General features: G+C 33.0%; 1 protein-coding gene across 2 annotated transcripts in view; it reads right to left on the bottom strand.

The window, feature by feature from the left end:
- MARCHF1 (membrane associated ring-CH-type finger 1) overlaps positions 1 to 17,654 on the bottom strand; it is an 864,354-nt gene that overhangs the window by 594,939 nt on the left and 251,761 nt on the right. For both annotated transcript variants that reach the window (XM_063638342.1, XM_055276314.2), the window contains exon 2: positions 800 to 874. The gene's annotated coding sequence lies outside the window, so the exon portion shown is untranslated. The remainder of the gene's footprint in view (positions 1 to 799; positions 875 to 17,654) is intronic.

Below are 17,654 nucleotides of genomic sequence, written 5' to 3' on the forward strand. Positions count from 1 at the left end.
TAGGAAACTACTTATGGGCAAAGGGACTATTTTATCTCAGTATCAGAAGGCAGTTTGTAAAGGAGGGGAAAATCTATTTGCTTTATATTGCATTTCAGAAACTGACATAGCAAAATTTCAACTTTGAGATATTCAGAAGGATTATAAATTTGAGGGTTCGGGAAACATTCAATTTAATGTCATTCATGATTTTCTACACAATAGCCTTTGGTTGCTCTGGGTCACATGAAATAAATGTTATATTCTAATCCATCTAAATCATATAGTGCAAAAATAAATGTTACATCCTAATATATGGAAGTCATATAGTGCATATCTCATCATGATGAATATGATAATCCTTGAATGTATAATCTAAGTATTAGTAACAAGATAAAATTACTCTGTATCCCAAAGATGGTCAGTATTTGGCTACCTTCATAAAGCCAGTTTCCACAGGTAAAATCAAATGTATTTGTTCACTGAAATGGAGGTACTATAATTACCAATATATTTGCCAAGGTCAAGTCAGCATTACTGAAAGCACTGCCCTTTTACCAAATGATAAGATTCTTATCACAAGTCATTAAAATATTGCCCAATAGATACAAAGAAACAGAGTTAATCTAAAAAAGAAATGCCTTTTCATTATTCATTGAAACTGAATAAAATTAAGGTAAAACAAAGTTTGAAAAAAATAAAATCAATTAAGCCTTCCATTAAAACAAAATTAGACTCTAATTCCAAATGAGAAAAGGGATTTTATGCAGCAGAAAGTCTTCTTTATTTAAAGAATAAAGACAAAAATAGATGAACTTACAAAATACAGCAGTCTTGTTTAATCACAGCAGGACAGTTGAGTATATTTTCTCAGAGTTCTTTTGGGGTACATTTCCTGAAACAAAAATTAAATTAATGTTAAGGCCAAGCTTAAAAATGACGATAAGGAAACTATGGTTTTTATAATGGAAAGACCACATAAATGTTGTAGAAATTTGGGGCCTATATAAGTAGTCTTTAAAATATAATGTAATACTGTTCTTAATTTCATTTCTGCCAATATTCAGATCATGTAAAATAATTTATATAAATTTCTATATGGTTGCAAAATATCTACATACTTCATAATAAGAAATAAACTGAAGTTTTATGTTCTAATAGAGAATTTCAAAATAATCTCCTCTGGCATAAGATAAGAAGGGTTGTTTGAGCCATTTATGTGCTGCCAAACAATGTAAGACACTCAGGAACCTCTCCAAAGACAGAGGCAAAATTTAAAAAGTCAAACTAGAATATCTGGTTTCAATTTGATCCGGTTGTTTGATAAAAATATAGTCTGAATTTACCTCAATGTTTTGAACATAATGAGGATGAATAAAAGGATGTGGTGATTGAAGGTTACACAAAACAGCTTCACTTTTGGATCCTTATGTAATCTGAGCGGCACATTGGGGGAAAATATCCACAAGCCATGTACTTCACTACCTCTATTATGCGTCTGCATAAAACAACACCAACTATTTTATCTCTTGTTTTAGGATCCACTCCAATAAAAGACATACATGGCTACAATACTACATTGCCTTTGTTTAGCTGAAGGGGCTAAGGATACAATTGTGTGTATAATGAGCTGGTATCCATATCTTATAATCTCTCCATATTCTTTTTTTGCATATAGAATGATCACAAGAAAGTATCTTAACAAACTAAAGTAATAGGGGATACTATTGATCATTTTTTCAAAGAATGTATACAATAGCATTGTAATTGCAGAGAAAACATGACATTTTCATATCAGAGTTGTATCTGTTTATGAAGTCAATGTACATAGAGCTAAAGCAGCAACTGTATAATAGTTATTTAAAATGAGCTTGCTTATAGAATTAATAAGTTGATATATAAAAGTCAACTGCTGACACTGGGAACACATTGTAACCACATAAGGTGAAAAACTAAATTCTCACTATATACAACAAATTAAAAATGAGATCAGTTAGAGAAGCAACAAAAACAACAACAAAATATTTCTACAAGAAAAGAATACATTGCATAGAACCATGAAATTTTCCATTAATTTTTAAATGTTTATCAACACAATTTTTAAAATAGGTCATTGTTATTATTTCCACTTTCACTGTTTTTTAATAAATTATGTAATACATTTTTAAATAAGTTATGTTTTTTCAAATTCTGAAAATAAGATATTACCAAATACCCATTAAACAACTGCAAATAAATTTGACAAATTAAAGAATGATATCTTTCCTAGGCTCAGGATATTGAGGCCACTGTCTTCCAGCTTTAACTGTGGCTACCGGCAGTTTTGCTTATTTAAGTTGAATAACTTGGAACATTCTCTATTTCAATGGATTTTATTTTTACATATTATGTAGTTTAATGAAATTGGTATATTAAAATCCAAGTTCCAAATACAAGGTATTATGAAATATCATTGGGAGCATTAGCATAATGAAAACAAACAGGAACAACAAACTCCAAACATTATGCTGTCATTGGTTGGATGAAAGAGATTATTAGGATTATGTATTCTACTGCTTCATGATTTTAGGTTCCCCACGTGGCCTTCTGAAAGCTTAATAGCTTAATGCTTTCTCTCTATATATGTACCTTTCTAACATTTACAACCTTTAGTGTAATATGGCATTAAAGACAATACAGAAAGGGAGAAAGAAAGGAAAAGAGAGAGGGAGGGAGAGATAAAGAAAAAGAGGAAAGAAAGATGCATATTTATGTATCTGGGGAAAGGAGGGACCTCTAAACTGTGGTCAGCACTGGCGTTCTTACATATTTGGGCATTTGGTGAGATGGGTGCCAAAAATCTCTTCGTATGAATGACTTAGGTGAATCGTGAGAAAAATCTAATAAATAATTGTATAGGTATGTTTATCGGAGAAATAAATTATTGAGGGAGGGGTAGGGGGGATGTCAAAATTTAAGCAATAGATGGTGCATAACCATTAGACGGGAGATTTATCTTCAACATAGTCTCCCTTGACTCACTGCATATTATTTTGGAAAGAACAAGAATGTACGTAAAAAGTGAAATACTGGATTGCTTTGGTTATTAAAATTGAGCACAACACTTCTCAGGGTGACCCACTCATTTTAAACATCATTTTAATTTTTATATAAAAACCATAAGTGTTTCACCCCAAAATAAGAGACTTGCATATTTATTAAAACAAACTTCCAGTAGAGGGGATAAAGGATTCCATTATAATAGGGTCATTAAACATCATTTCACTGGGGCTTATAAAGGAGGGACAAGTTGGTAAACTCAAGATTTGTGAATCGAAAATCAGTGTCGATTTAATAACATATATGATAACTGCTGTGCTTCTGAACAAGTAGCTGAGCTTCAAAAAATATGTTTATCTACCTATCAGTCGATTTAACTATCCATATATCAATAAATCAAATGATTAACCAATCAACTAATCTATTGTTATATGTATGTACACATATATGTATATAGATTCATAAAAATAAAAACATATCTCATTGAACGTAATGCACTGGTTATATTTAATATATTTTTATTGCAATTCACATTATTTTCTTATTGTTTATTGTAACATTAAGGTTTTTCTGAGTTCCCTGTTTAAGATGCTTCCAGTATGATACAAATTACATAAGTGCAATTAGCATTTACCCATTAATAATTCAAAAATAAGTATTAATGAAGGCTTAACAATTTTTGTATAATGACCCATTCTTTAAATGACAGTAATTGTTAATATTTAGTACAGAAATTTAATCAGTATAAAATTAAATGCTGTGTTAAAACTTGCTTTTTCCCAGTATATAAGTATGATATCATATTATGTTATATTTTGCTATTTTTCCTAAGTACTATAAGTGCCATAAGATTTACAATGAAATAATCAGAAGATAACTATTGAAACAGCTTATTTTAGTATGATAAATAGTATTAAGACAAGAAAAAAATAGGAAACTACACACACACAATAAAATGTTTGGAACATTGCAAAAATTTTGGAGAATTCAGAGTGAATTACCAAAAAAAAAAAAAAAAGGCAAAGGAAAACACTTCAGAGCTATTAATTTTAGCAGAATACAGTACAAATCGTCACTGATGGAACAGCACATGAAATTATCTCCCACTTCCATGTCAACGACTACTGACCTTCAAGAAAATCTAGCAGACAAAAACAAGTTCTGAAGAATCATCAAATGAAATGCATTCCCTTATAATCTCAGAAGGTGGACGTATTTTTAAATATTCAGCAATGAGCCACTCTTGCTGAAAATTTTGCATCTTATATAAGAAAGTTTAAATTTACAAAAGACAGAGCAGGAAGGAAGTTTGAGGGTGGTTATTTTATTCTGATATTTTTCAGATGAAAAAAACTCATATGTTCTCTGCATACAAAGGGTCTTATATTTGTTTTCAATTTCTTCAGGGATAAAAAAACATAAACCGTTACTTAAGAATGAGCAATAATCAGTCATGAGCAATGAGGAAACGTGAATAAAATCAACTGGACAGCAATCACAGTGTTAGATATTTATAATTAAAGTCTAATTTGGAAAACTCAGTAACTACTTTTGTTGAAGAATAGAGACTAAATGAAGATATGGCATGTTGTTGTTGAACATACAATATACATAATTTTGATGTTGGCAAGGCAAATGTGTTCAGAAGATCATCCAAGAAAGTTTATGAGAGTGATAATGGAAATTTTCTGCATTTGGCAGAGACCATAGTAAAACTTGATAATATTGTGAAAGAATATTTATTCAGACTACAAACATTGGCATCAAGTAATATGACACATCATTTAAGAAACTATATACAAAACTGAAGAGACATTGCAGAAATGAGTCAAGTCATTCTGAATAAAAGAAATGCTAAATTTTATTCAAATTATTTTGGATACAGCTTATGATGTAAGTTTGGTATAACAAATTATAAATATTGTGAATTTGATAACTCAAATTTTTCAATACCTTAAAATAAATATTTCTGAGAAAATTTTCCAGGAGATGAAACAATAAGATACAATTTTTATGGATTCTTAAAATTCAAAATCTAGAAATAAAATAATTCAAAGATTTGGAAGATGTCATAGTTCCCACAGATATACACAGAAAGCAACAGATTTCAGTAGAAGGTACATAAAAGACAATTCTAAGGAATTCCAAATTTTAAAATTTGCTCTCCCATCTCTAATGATGAATACTTTAGAATAGAGAAAAACTTTCTTTGGCTATCACTGATCTTTTTTTGTAAGGTTTAAAATCTAATTAACTTGGTTGGGCGTGGTGGCTCACGCCTGTAATCCCAGCACTTTGGGAGGCCGAGGTGGGCAGATCACAGGGTCAGGAGATCGAGACCATCCTGGCTAACACGGTGAAACCCCGTCTCTACTAAAAATACAAAAAATTAGCCGGGCTAGGTGGCGGGCACCTGTAGTCCCAGCTACGTGGGAGGCTGAGGCAGGAGAATGGCGTGAACCCTGGGGGGCAGAGCCTGCAGTGAGCCAAGATGGTGCCACTGCACTCCAGCCTGGGTGAAAGAGCGAGACTCCGTCTCAAAAAAAAAAAAAAAAAAAGAAAAAAATCTAAATAACTTATCTTCATCAAACTTTAGGTGATATTGATAATTTATCAACCATAAACATGAAATAAAGCATTATCAATAGTTAATGGGAAAGTTAAATTAAGGCCTTCATTTTACTAAAATCTCAAAACCGTCATGCAAAACGTTTACAAATTTCTTAATAGTAACATATCATCATAATAAATATATAAATTCTAGAATGCTAGAAAATAGCATACTTTCCAAAATATCTGCTTTTAAATTTATTTCCTAACTATGCATGCTGTACTAAATAAAATTAACATTTTAGGGCAGGAGTCTGCAAACTTTTTCATAAAGGGCAAATAACTAACTATCTTAGGATTTGCAAGCCACTCCGTTGGCACTGAATATTCTTCATTTGCATGTATTTATGTGCACAAGTGTGTGCTTTTGTGTGTGTTTGTGTTTATAATCCTTTAAAAACAGAAAACCCATTGTTAGCTCAACAGCCATATAAAAGCAGGCCACAAGGTGTAAGGAAGGGATCCAGTTTCAGCTTTCTCCATATGGCTAGCCAGTTTTCTCAGCACCATTTATTAAATAGGGAATCCTTTCCCCACTGCTTGTTTTTGTCAGGTTTGTCAAAGATCAGATAGTTGTAGATATGCGGCGTTATTTCTGAGGACTATGTTCTGTTCCATTGATTTATATCTCTGTTTTGGTACCAGTACCATGCTGTTTTGGTTACTGCAGCCTTGTAGTATAGTTTGAAGTCAGGTAGCGTGATGCCTCCAGCTTTGTTCTTTTGGCTTAGGATTGACTTGGTGACATGGGCTCTTTTTGGTTCCATGTGAACTTTAAAGTAGTTTTTTCTAGTTCTGTGAAGAAAGTCATTGGTAGCTTGATGGGGATGGCACTGAATCTGTAAATTACCTTGGGCAGTATGGCCATTGTCACGATATTGATTCTTCCAACCCATGAGCATGGAATGTTCTTCCATTTGTTTGTATCCTCTTTTATTTCATTGAGCAGTGGTTTGTAGTTTTGCTTGAAGAGGTCCTTCACGTCCCTTGTAAGTTGGATTCCTAGGTATTTTATTCTCTTTGAAGCAATTGTGAATGGGAGTTCACTCATGATTTGGCTCTGTTTGTCTGTTATCGGTGTATAAGAATGTTTGTGATTTTTGTACATTGATTTTGTATCCTGAGACTTTGCTGAAGTTGCTTATCAGCAAAAATTAATTCAAGATAGATTAGAGACTTACACGTTAGAACTAAAACCATAAAAACCCTAGAAGAAAACCTAGGCAATACCATTCAGGACATAGGCATGGGAAAGGACTTCATGTCTAAAACACCAAAAGCAATGGCAACAAAAGCCAAAATTGACAAATGGGATCTAATTAAACTAAAGAGCTTCTGCACAGCAAAAGAAACTACCATCAGAGTGAACAGGCAACCTACAGAATGGGAGAAAATTTTCACAACCTACTCATCTGACAAAGGGCTAATATCCAGAATCTACAATGAACTCAAACAAATTTACAAGAAAAAAACAACCCCGTCAACAAGTGGGCAAAGGATATGAACAGACACTTCTCAAAAGAAGACATTTATGCAGCCAAAAAACACATGAAAAAATGCTCATCATCACTGGCCATCAGAGAAATGCAAATCAAAACCACAATGAGATACCATCTCACACCAGTTAGAATGGCCATCATTAAAAAGTCAGGAAACAACAGGTGCTGGAGAGGATGTGGAGAAATAGGAACACTTTTACACTGTTGGTGGGACTGTAAACCAGTTCAACCATTGTGGAAGTCAGTGTGGCGACTCCTCAGGGATCTAGAACTACAAATACCATTTGACCCAGCCATCCCATTACTGGGTATATACCCAAAGGACTATAAATCATGCTGCTATAAAGACACATGCACACGTATGTTTATTGCGGCACTATTCACAATAGCAAAGACTTGGAACCAACCCAAATGTCCAACAACGATAGACTGGATTCAGCAAATGTGGCACATATACGCCATGGAATACTATGCAGCCATAAAAAATGATGAGTTCATGTCCTTTGTAGGGACATGGATGAAACTGGAAATCATCATTCTCAGTAAACTATCGCAAGGACAAAAAACCAAACACTGCATGTTCTCACTCATAGGTGGGAATTGAACAATGAGAACTCATGGACACAGGAAGGGGAACATCACACTCCGGGGCCTGTTGTGGGGTAGGGGAAGGGGGGAGGGACAGCATTAGGAGATATACATAATGCTAAATGACGAGTTAATGGGTGCAGCACACTAACATAGCACATGTATAAATATGTAACAAGCCTGCACATTGTGCACATGTACCCTAAAACTTAAAGCATAATAATAATAAAATAAAATAAAATAAAAATAAAAAAAGAATTTACTTAACAACAACAACAAAAAAAGCAGGCCACAGTCTCTAGTTTCTGTTACAAGAGTTCTGTTGTCTAATACAGTAGCCACTAGCCACATGTAAATTTAAATTTAAGTAGTTAAAATTAAATCAAATTTTAAATTCTCAACTTCTTAATAATTACAAGTACTCAGTCACTTGTTGCTAGTAACTATCATCCTGAACACCATACATAGAAAGCATTTCCAGAAAGTGCTATCAGACAACACTGTTTTGGAGAAAAAAATGCACAAGAACCAAATGCGTGTGTGTGTGTATGCATACCATTTAAATTAGGAAAAATAAAAGCAAGAATGGCTAGATCTCTTGACATTGATGCCAACTTATTCCAAGTAGAAAATGCCAAAACTAAGAAGACATAATTGACCGTGAATTCTGTTGTTAGCCCATCTTTTATACAAAGTTAAAATCCAAGAAAATATGCCAAATCAATGTCTCTTTTAAATAATAGAATAGGCTGGGCGTGCTGGCTCACGCCTGTAATGCCAGCACTTTGGGAGGCCAAGGCGGGTGGATCATTTGAGGTCAGAAGTTTGAAACCAGCCTGGCCAACATGGTGAAATCTCATCTCTACTAAAAATACAAAAATTAGCCAGACGTGGTGGCATATTCCTGTAATCCCAGCTACTTGGGAGGCTGAGACAAGAGAATCGCTTTAAGCTGGATGGCAGAGGTTGTGGTGAGCCAAGATCGCACCACTGCATTCCAGCCTGGGTGATAGAGGGAGACGCAGTCTCAAAAAAAACAAATAAAATAAATAAATAAATAAACAAACAATAGAATAATTTCTGCTTGAATATAAATTTTTGTAATAATAAAAGATAACTTTCTTCTTATGTTAGTAAAGGCTTATCACTTTTTAATGCAAATACAAATTATCTAGGAACATTTTAAAAGGTGGATTTGGCTTCATTAGATCTGAATTGGGCTGTAAATTCTGCATTTCTAGTAAGTTCCTAGGTGATGCTGAAACTTCTGTCCATGGACACAGTATACATAGCAAGTTTCAGGATGATGCATTCAATTTGGTGAAGATAAAGGAAGCTATATAACACACTCAACTGATATTTACTGAAGCTAATAAAAATATGTATTAATGAGAAATCAGCCAATCAGGAACTAAAAACATTAAGTGATTCTTTAAAATCTGGCATGACATTTATTGAAGTTCTGTAAAATATTTACAGTAGTAATTTGCCAAATACTTCCAAAGTGTTTCTCAGAATGTACTCAAACGTCTTCAATATCATTTGCCAAATATAATGTACCTTCTCAATACTGAAATTACAAGAAACAGCTGTCTGTAAAAAGACTATCAAATGTATCAACCTTTAAAACCTTTAATGTAGAAAATTCAATCTAGAACACATAAGCATTGAGGCTGTCATAAATAATTGAGTTCCAGATTTCTGATTTCCATAACAAAATTTCAGTGACACAAACCTGAATCTCTTTCCAATGAGTAAAGATCAATAAGAATATAAAATAAAACCACCCATATTCCATAGCATAATTGTGAGATAATTATCATAAAACATTCAATAACATGTAATGAACATGTAAATAAATGTTTAAAATCAACATTTAAGCTGGCCGCAGTGGCTCACATCTGTAATCCCAGCACTTTGGGAGGCCGAGGCGGGCAGATCACTTGAGGCCAGGAGTTCAAGACTAGCCTGGCCAATGTGGAGAAAGTCCATCTCTACTAAAAATACAAAAATTAGGTGGGCCTAGTGGTGGGCACCTATAATCTCAGCTACTCAGGAGGCTGAGGCAGGAGAATCACTTCAACCTGGGAGGTGGAGGTTGCAGTGAGCCAAGATCCACCACTGCACTCCAGCCTGGGTGACACAGCAAGACTCCATCTCAAAACAACAACAACAAAAATCAGCATTGATAGTTACAAGTCTATTCAGAGGTAAATTAAAAAACACATAAGTGAGATCAGTGAAGCGATTTTCATTAATGATAGAATACAGATAACATCAATTAGTGCTGATAATTGTAAGTACAGAAAAAGAAAGTTTAAGCAAAGAGATAAAAAGGAACAAACAACCTAAAATGCATATAATTGAAGTCACTCAAGAAGTCACTAACAAAAAAACAAACAATGGAAAAGACATAATATTTTAAATAAATACTTCAGTCAAATATTCCAGAAACTAAAAACAAATTCTTTTTATATGGAAAACATCAACTTGTACTTGGGAAAACAGTAAATCCCAAGACAGAACTTAATATTCTATTAAAATTATTAGATTTTGGGGATTACAAAAAATCTTGTGGGCATACAGCAAAAAGAAATGATTAACAAAAAATTCAAACTGACCACAGACTTCCTGATAGAAACATACAAAGTTAAAAGAGAGTGCAAAAAGATATAAATATATATTTATAAAGATATTATTTATATAAACATATAAATAAAATGCAAAGTTTGGTAAATGTCAAAAGAAATACAAAATAGAGCAAGGAGAAAATCTAATATACAAAACAGTAATATATAATACATCCGTTTAAGCTTAGAAGACAAAGCTCAGACCAAATATATCATATCAAATAAATGTCCAGTTTAATAGATCTTTTTTCACAAAATAAAATTCAATTCTATTCTGAATACAGGAGCCATAGCTAAACAATATTGATTAAGGAAAGCAAAATATAAATACGTATGAAGGTATTACAGTAAATGCAAATCAAATTACATGCCAAACAAATATAGTAGCTTTCAATTCTGAAATAAGAAAGTAAAATTCAGGTCCAAAAACACTAAAACAGGTAACAAACAACAATTTATAAAGCTAAAAGAAAAAGTCACAATAAAGATATAAGAGTTATAAGTTTCCAAATAATATAACACCACAACTACCGTTAAAAATTACAAACTCAAGTAGATATGAGAATAAATTGAATGAAAAAATATAATACAGGACTCTCCCACCAAGACACAAGTGGGAAAAATTTATTAAAATATGTAAGCATAAAGATAACCTAAACAACATAATAAATTAAGGTTTTTTGCATACCAAAAATAGAAGGTACATCTTCTTCAAATAAATAAGAATTGACTACACATTAGACCCTAAAAAACCCTTAGCAAATATCCTAAAGTATGATTGACACACAGTATTTTCCAGTCACAATGCAATAAAACTAAAACTTAACACAAAGCTTTTTAAAGTTTCTTTCTTCTCAAAATTTTGAAATTTTTTTTGTACAATTCTAGATTTGAAGGGATAATTAAAATCAAAATTAAAATATCTCAAAAAATAATGATAATGAAAACTTAGACTGTCAGAATATATAGGATTATATAGTATAAGAAACAATCAAAAGAAATACAAATAAGAAATACAAATAAAGAAATACAAATAAGAAATACAAATAAAAAATACAAAGGTCAATATAAATGAAAAAAATAAAAATAAATGAGTCAAATATTAAATCAAAAAGCTAGGAGATAAAGTAAACCAAAAGAAATAAAAAGTAAAGATAACACAAAAATTGAGGTTAAAAATTTTAAAGAGTAATAATTACATTTGGTGACAATTAATAAAAACATGAGCCAAACTAATACATAAAATAAATAAATAAAAATGACACCAAATAAGAATTAACAACAGTGGAATAACCTTTGAATCGTTGAAACTAATAATGTTTTAAAAATCCTAAGGCTTTTTGCACAAGTTTATACAAATAAATTTGAAACTAAGGCTAAAGTAGGTAATTTCATAGAAAAATACAATTTACAAAAGTTGTCCACAGCAGAGAAAAAAGCTTAAACTGGGTCAATTTTCAAAAAGAAAATATAAAAAGTTATAAAATAAATACCACACACAAAAGAACAAGACTCAGATTTTTTCACAAATGAAATCAATCAATTATTCATAGACCTCATAATGCCAGTAGTATTTAAATTGTTCCTGATAACACATAAAAGATCACTTATACATTATTTTTATGAAGTGAATATATAACAGATAACTACATTTGATTAAACTGCACTATTAAAAAACAACAGATCAACCTGATATATTGTTATAAAAAATCATAAATAAAATATTATCAAATAGAATTTAACTCACACATAGCTGAAAATAAAGGGATAGATAAAGATATTCTATGCCAATGGAAACCAAAAGAGAGCAGGAGTCGCTACACTTAGACAAAAGAGACTTCAGGGCAAAACTGTAAGAAGAGACAAAAAAGGTCACTATATAATGACAAAGTGGCCAACTCAGCAAGATAATCTAACAATTTTCAATATACATGCACCCAACGCTGGAACACCCAGATATATAAAGGAAATATTATTAGAGCTAAAGAGAGAGATAGGGCCCAATACATTAACAGCTGGCAACTTCAACAAGCCACTTTCAGAACTGACCAGATCTTCCAGATAGAAAATCAACAGAGAAACATCAGATTTAATCGGCACTATAGAATAAATGGATCTAATAGATATTTACAGAACATCAGAATACACATTCTTTTCCTCAGCAGGTGGATCATTCTTAAGGACTGACTGTACATTAAGTCACAAAACAAGTCATAAAACATACCAAAAAATGGAAATAATATCAAGCATCCTCTCTTACCACAACTGAGTAAAACTAGAAATTAATAACAGGAGGAATTTAGAAAACAATGAAAATACATGGAAATTAAACAATATGCTCCTGAATGACCAGTGGGTCAATAAAGATATTAAGAAGGAAATAAAAAATTTTCTTAAAACAAGTGATAATGAAAACATAACATACCAAAACCTATGGGATACAGCAAAAGCAGTACTAAGAGAGAAGTTGATAGCTATAAGTGCCTAGATCAAAAAAGAGAAAAAACTTTAAATAATCTAATGATGCATCTTGAATAATTAGAAAACAAGAGCAAACCAAACCCAAAATTAGTAGGAGAAAAGAAATAATAACGATCAGAACAGAAAGAAATAAATTTGAAATAAAGGAAATAAAAAATATCAAGGAAACAAAAAGCTGTTTTTTTGAAAAGTTAAAAATAATTTACAAACCTTTAGCCAGATGAAGAAAAAAGAGACAAGATCAAAATAAAATCAGAAATAAAAAAGGGGATATTACAAGTGATACTGCAGAAGCTCAAAGGATCATTCGTGGCCACTATGAGCAATTATTTGCCAAAAATTGGAAAATCTAGAAGAGATGGACAAATTCCTAGATGCATACAACCTACCAAGATTGAACCAGGAAAAAATCCAAAACCTGAACAGACCTGTATTCTCCATCCTCACGCTGCTATAAAGAACTGCCGAAGACTGGGTAATTTATAAAGGAAAGAGGTTTAATTGACTGATAGTTCTGCATGGCTTAAGAGGACTCAGGAAACTTACAATCATGGTGGAAGGGGAAGAAAACACGTCCTTCTTCACAAGGCAGCAGGAGAGAGATGTGCTGAGCAAAGGGGGAAAAACCCCTTACAAAACCATCAGGTCTCATGAGAACTCACTCACTATCATAAGAACAGCATGGGGGAATCCGCCCCCATGATTCAGTTACCTCCCACCAGGTCCCTCCCATGACATGTGAGGATTACAGGAACCACAATGAAAGATGAGATTTGGGTGGGGCCACAGCCAAACCATATCAAACCAGTAACAAGTAACAAGATCAAAACTCTAGTAGAAAGTCTCCTAGAAAGAAAAGTGCAGCATCTGTTGGCCTCACTGTTGAATTTCATCAGAAATTCAAAGAAGAACTAATATCAACCCCACTCCAGCTATTCAAAAACTAGAGAAGGAAAGATTACTTCCAAATTCATTCTACGACATCAGTATTATCCTGATATCAAAACTAGACAAAGACGCATTAAAAAAAAAGGAAACTACAGGCCAATATCTCTGATGAATACTGATGCAAAAATCATTAACAAAATACTAGCAAACTGAAATCACAAATACATTAGGAAGACATTCATCATGACCAAGTGGAATTTATCCTAGGGATGCAAGTATGGTTCAACATACACAAATCAATCAATGTGATACACCATGCCAACAGAATGAAGGACAAAAACCGTATGATCATTTCAGTTGATGCTGAAAAAGCATTTAATAAAATTCAACATCACTCCATAATAAGAACCCTAAAAAAACCTGGGATAAAAGGAACACGCCTCAACATAATAAAAACTATTTATGACAGTGATACAAGAGTTAAGAAAAAATTATTTAGCCAGATAGTGAGGACACAGAAGTCCTCAGTAAGATTTTCCTTTTTAATGAAAAGCAGCCCCAACATATTTTCCTTTCTAACGAAGAGTAGCCTGTGAATTGAAGCTCCAGACATAGATATTGGCATTTGGGCCAATAATGTTCAAGATGGCGGCTCCATCTTTCCTTCTCTTTGTCAGCCACACGTACAGTAAGGAGCAGACAAGATAATGCCAATCAACTGGAAAACCCATTTGCATAATAAGATTAGGGTGGGGAAGCCAGCCTTCCTGAATGCTATATAAAAATCATACCTGATAGAACCAATCTATGAGCCCTATATAAATCAGACACTGCTTCCTCAAACCTGACTACAAAACCTGTCACATCCACTGCTTACCAGTCTTTTCTACTAGAAGACCCCTCTCTCTCCTAGAGAGAGCTGTTTCTCTTTCTCTTCACTTGCATATTTAATCTCTGCTCCTAAACTTCTTGTGTGTGTTCGTGTCCTAAATTTTCCTGGCGCAAGACGATGAACCCCAGGGCATATACCCCAGACAACACAGCCTCTTCAACAGACCTACAGCAAGTATCATACTGAATAGTGAAAAACTGAAAGCCTTTCCTCTAACATCTGGAACACGACAAAGATGCCCACTGTCATCACTGTTAATTCATCATAGTACTGGAAGTCTTAGCTAGAGTAATCAGACAAGAAAGCAATTCAAGAAATTCAAGAATTTCAAGAAAGAAATAAAGGGCATCCAAACTGGAAAGGAAGAAGTCAAATTATCCTTGTTTTCAGATGACATGATCTTATATTTGGGAAAACCTAAAGACTCCACAAGAAAACTATTAGAACTTGTAAGCAAATTCAGTAAAGTTGCAGGATACGAAATGAACATAGAAAAACCAGTAGCCTTTCTATATGCTAACAGTGAATAATGTGAAAATGAAATTTTAAAAAGTAATCCAATTTACAACAGCCACACATAAAATTAAGTACCTAGGAATTAACCAAATAACTAAAAGACCTCTATAATGAAAACTTTAAAACACTGTTGAAAGAAGTTGAAGAGGACCCCAAAAGATGGAAAAATATTTCATGTTTATGGATTAGAAAAATAAATATTGTTAAAATATCCATACTACCCAAAGTAATCTATAGATTCAATGCAATCTCTACCACTGACATTCTTCACAGAAATAAAATTTTAAAATCCTAAAATTTATATGGAACCATAAAAGACCCAGAATACCCAAAGCTATACTAAGCAAAAAGAACAAAACTGGTTTAATCACATTACCTGATTTGAAATTATACTGCAAAGCTATAGTAACCGAACAGCTTGGTGCTAGCATAAAAACAGACGTATAGACCAATGGAACAGAATACAGTATGCAGAAACAAATCTATACACCACAGTGAACTCATTTTCGACAAAGATGCCAAGAACATACACTGGGGAAAAGACAGTCTCTTCAATAAGTAGTACTGGAAAAACTGGATATTCATATGCAGAAGAAGAAAACTAGACCCCTAGCTTTTGCCATATATAATAATCAAATCATAATTTCATATTGGGGAAAATCTCCAGGACATTGATCTGGGCAAAGATTTCTTGAGCAATACCTCACTAGCATAGGCAACCAAAGCAAAAATGGACAAATGGGGTCACATCAAGTTAAAAAGCTTCCACGCAGCAAAGGAAACAATCAACAAAGTGAAGAAACAATCCATAGAATGGGAGAAAATATTTGCAAACTGTGCATCTGACAAAGGATTAATAACCAGAATATACAAGGAACTCAATCAACTCTATAGGAAAAAAATTGTAATAATCTGATGAAAAATGGGCAAAAGATTTGAATAGATATTTCTCAAAAGAAGACATACAAATGACAAACAGGCATATAAAAAAGTGCTCAACATCACTGATCATAAGTGAAGTGCAAATCAAAATTATAATGAAATATAATTTAATTACAATGAAATATAATTTAAATATAAGTCACTTAAAATGGCTTATATCCAAAGACAGTCAATAACAAATGCTGGTGAGGATGTGGAGAAAAGGGAATCCTGCACACTGTTGGTGGGAATGTAAATTAGTACAACCACTATGGAGAACACTTTGGATATTCCTCAAAAAACTAAAAATTTAGCTGCTATAGGATCCAGCAATCCCACTGCTGGGTATATACCCAAAAGAAAGAAAATCAGTATGTGGAAGAGATATCTGCACTCATGTTTGCTGCAGCAGTGTTTATAATAACTAAGATTCCGAAGCAACATAAGTGTCCATTGACAGACAAACGGATAAAGAAAATGTGTTACATACACACAATGGAGTACTATTCTGCCATAAAAATAATGAGATCCAGTCATTTACAAGAACATGGTTCGAACTGGAGATCATTATCTTAAGTGAAATAAGCCAGGCACGAAAAGGCAAACATTGCATGTTCTCACTTGTTTGTGGGATCTAAAAATCAAAACAATTGAACTCAGGGACACAGAGTAGAAGGACTGTTACCAGAGGCCAGGAAGGACAGTGGAGGGTGGAGGGTAAGTGGGGACGGTTAGTGTGTACTGAAAAAAAAAAGAATATATACAAAGAATGAATAAGACCTAGTATTTGATAGCACAATAGGGTGACTATAGTCAGTAACATAATTATATATTTTAAAATAATTAAGAGTGTAATTGGATTGTTTGTAACTCAAAGGACAAATGCTTGAGGGGATGGACACCCCATTCTCCATGATGTGCTTATTTCGTATTGCATGCCTGTATTACACGTGCCCCATAAATATATAGACCTACTATGTACTCACCCACAAAAATTAAAAATAAAAATAAATTTTAAAATGGAATTCAACTGAATGATGAAAAACTTAAAACATCATTACAAAGGTGGGAATTTATTCCAGGAAGGTGAGAGAATGCCTCGATATCAGGAAATTGACTACAAAATTTATTAGCTAAATATACTTATGGAGAAAACTTTCATGATCATCTCCATAAGTTCTGAAAATTTTTGTCATTTAACATTCATTCTTAATAAAAACATTATGAATAGGACTCAATGAATAAATACTTAACATAATAAAATATATACAATTCACCCAAAAGTCATTGCACCTCCCGCTCTGCATTGGAAGTTTAGAATGGCAATCAAGCACGTGAGACACAATATACTTCATTCAGGACCAAGTTTAAGTTAAGAAAGAATGTAAAATAGGAAATCCAAAATGTACATCAAGAGGTCTTATGAATTCCAGGCCACAACTTCTGGTATCCAAAATCACTCCTGAAATGATTATTATTTACATATATACAATTCCAACTGACTGGTCCAAAGTGTTCAACTCAGTACATAGCAACCTTATTATAAGCTCACATTTGCATTGGATCTGCTATACCACAGATCCCCAACCCCAGGCTGTGAACCAGTACCAG

This window comes from Symphalangus syndactylus, chromosome 4, assembly GCF_028878055.3.
Source record: "Symphalangus syndactylus isolate Jambi chromosome 4, NHGRI_mSymSyn1-v2.1_pri, whole genome shotgun sequence".
Classification (NCBI taxonomy): Eukaryota; Metazoa; Chordata; class Mammalia; order Primates; family Hylobatidae; genus Symphalangus; species Symphalangus syndactylus.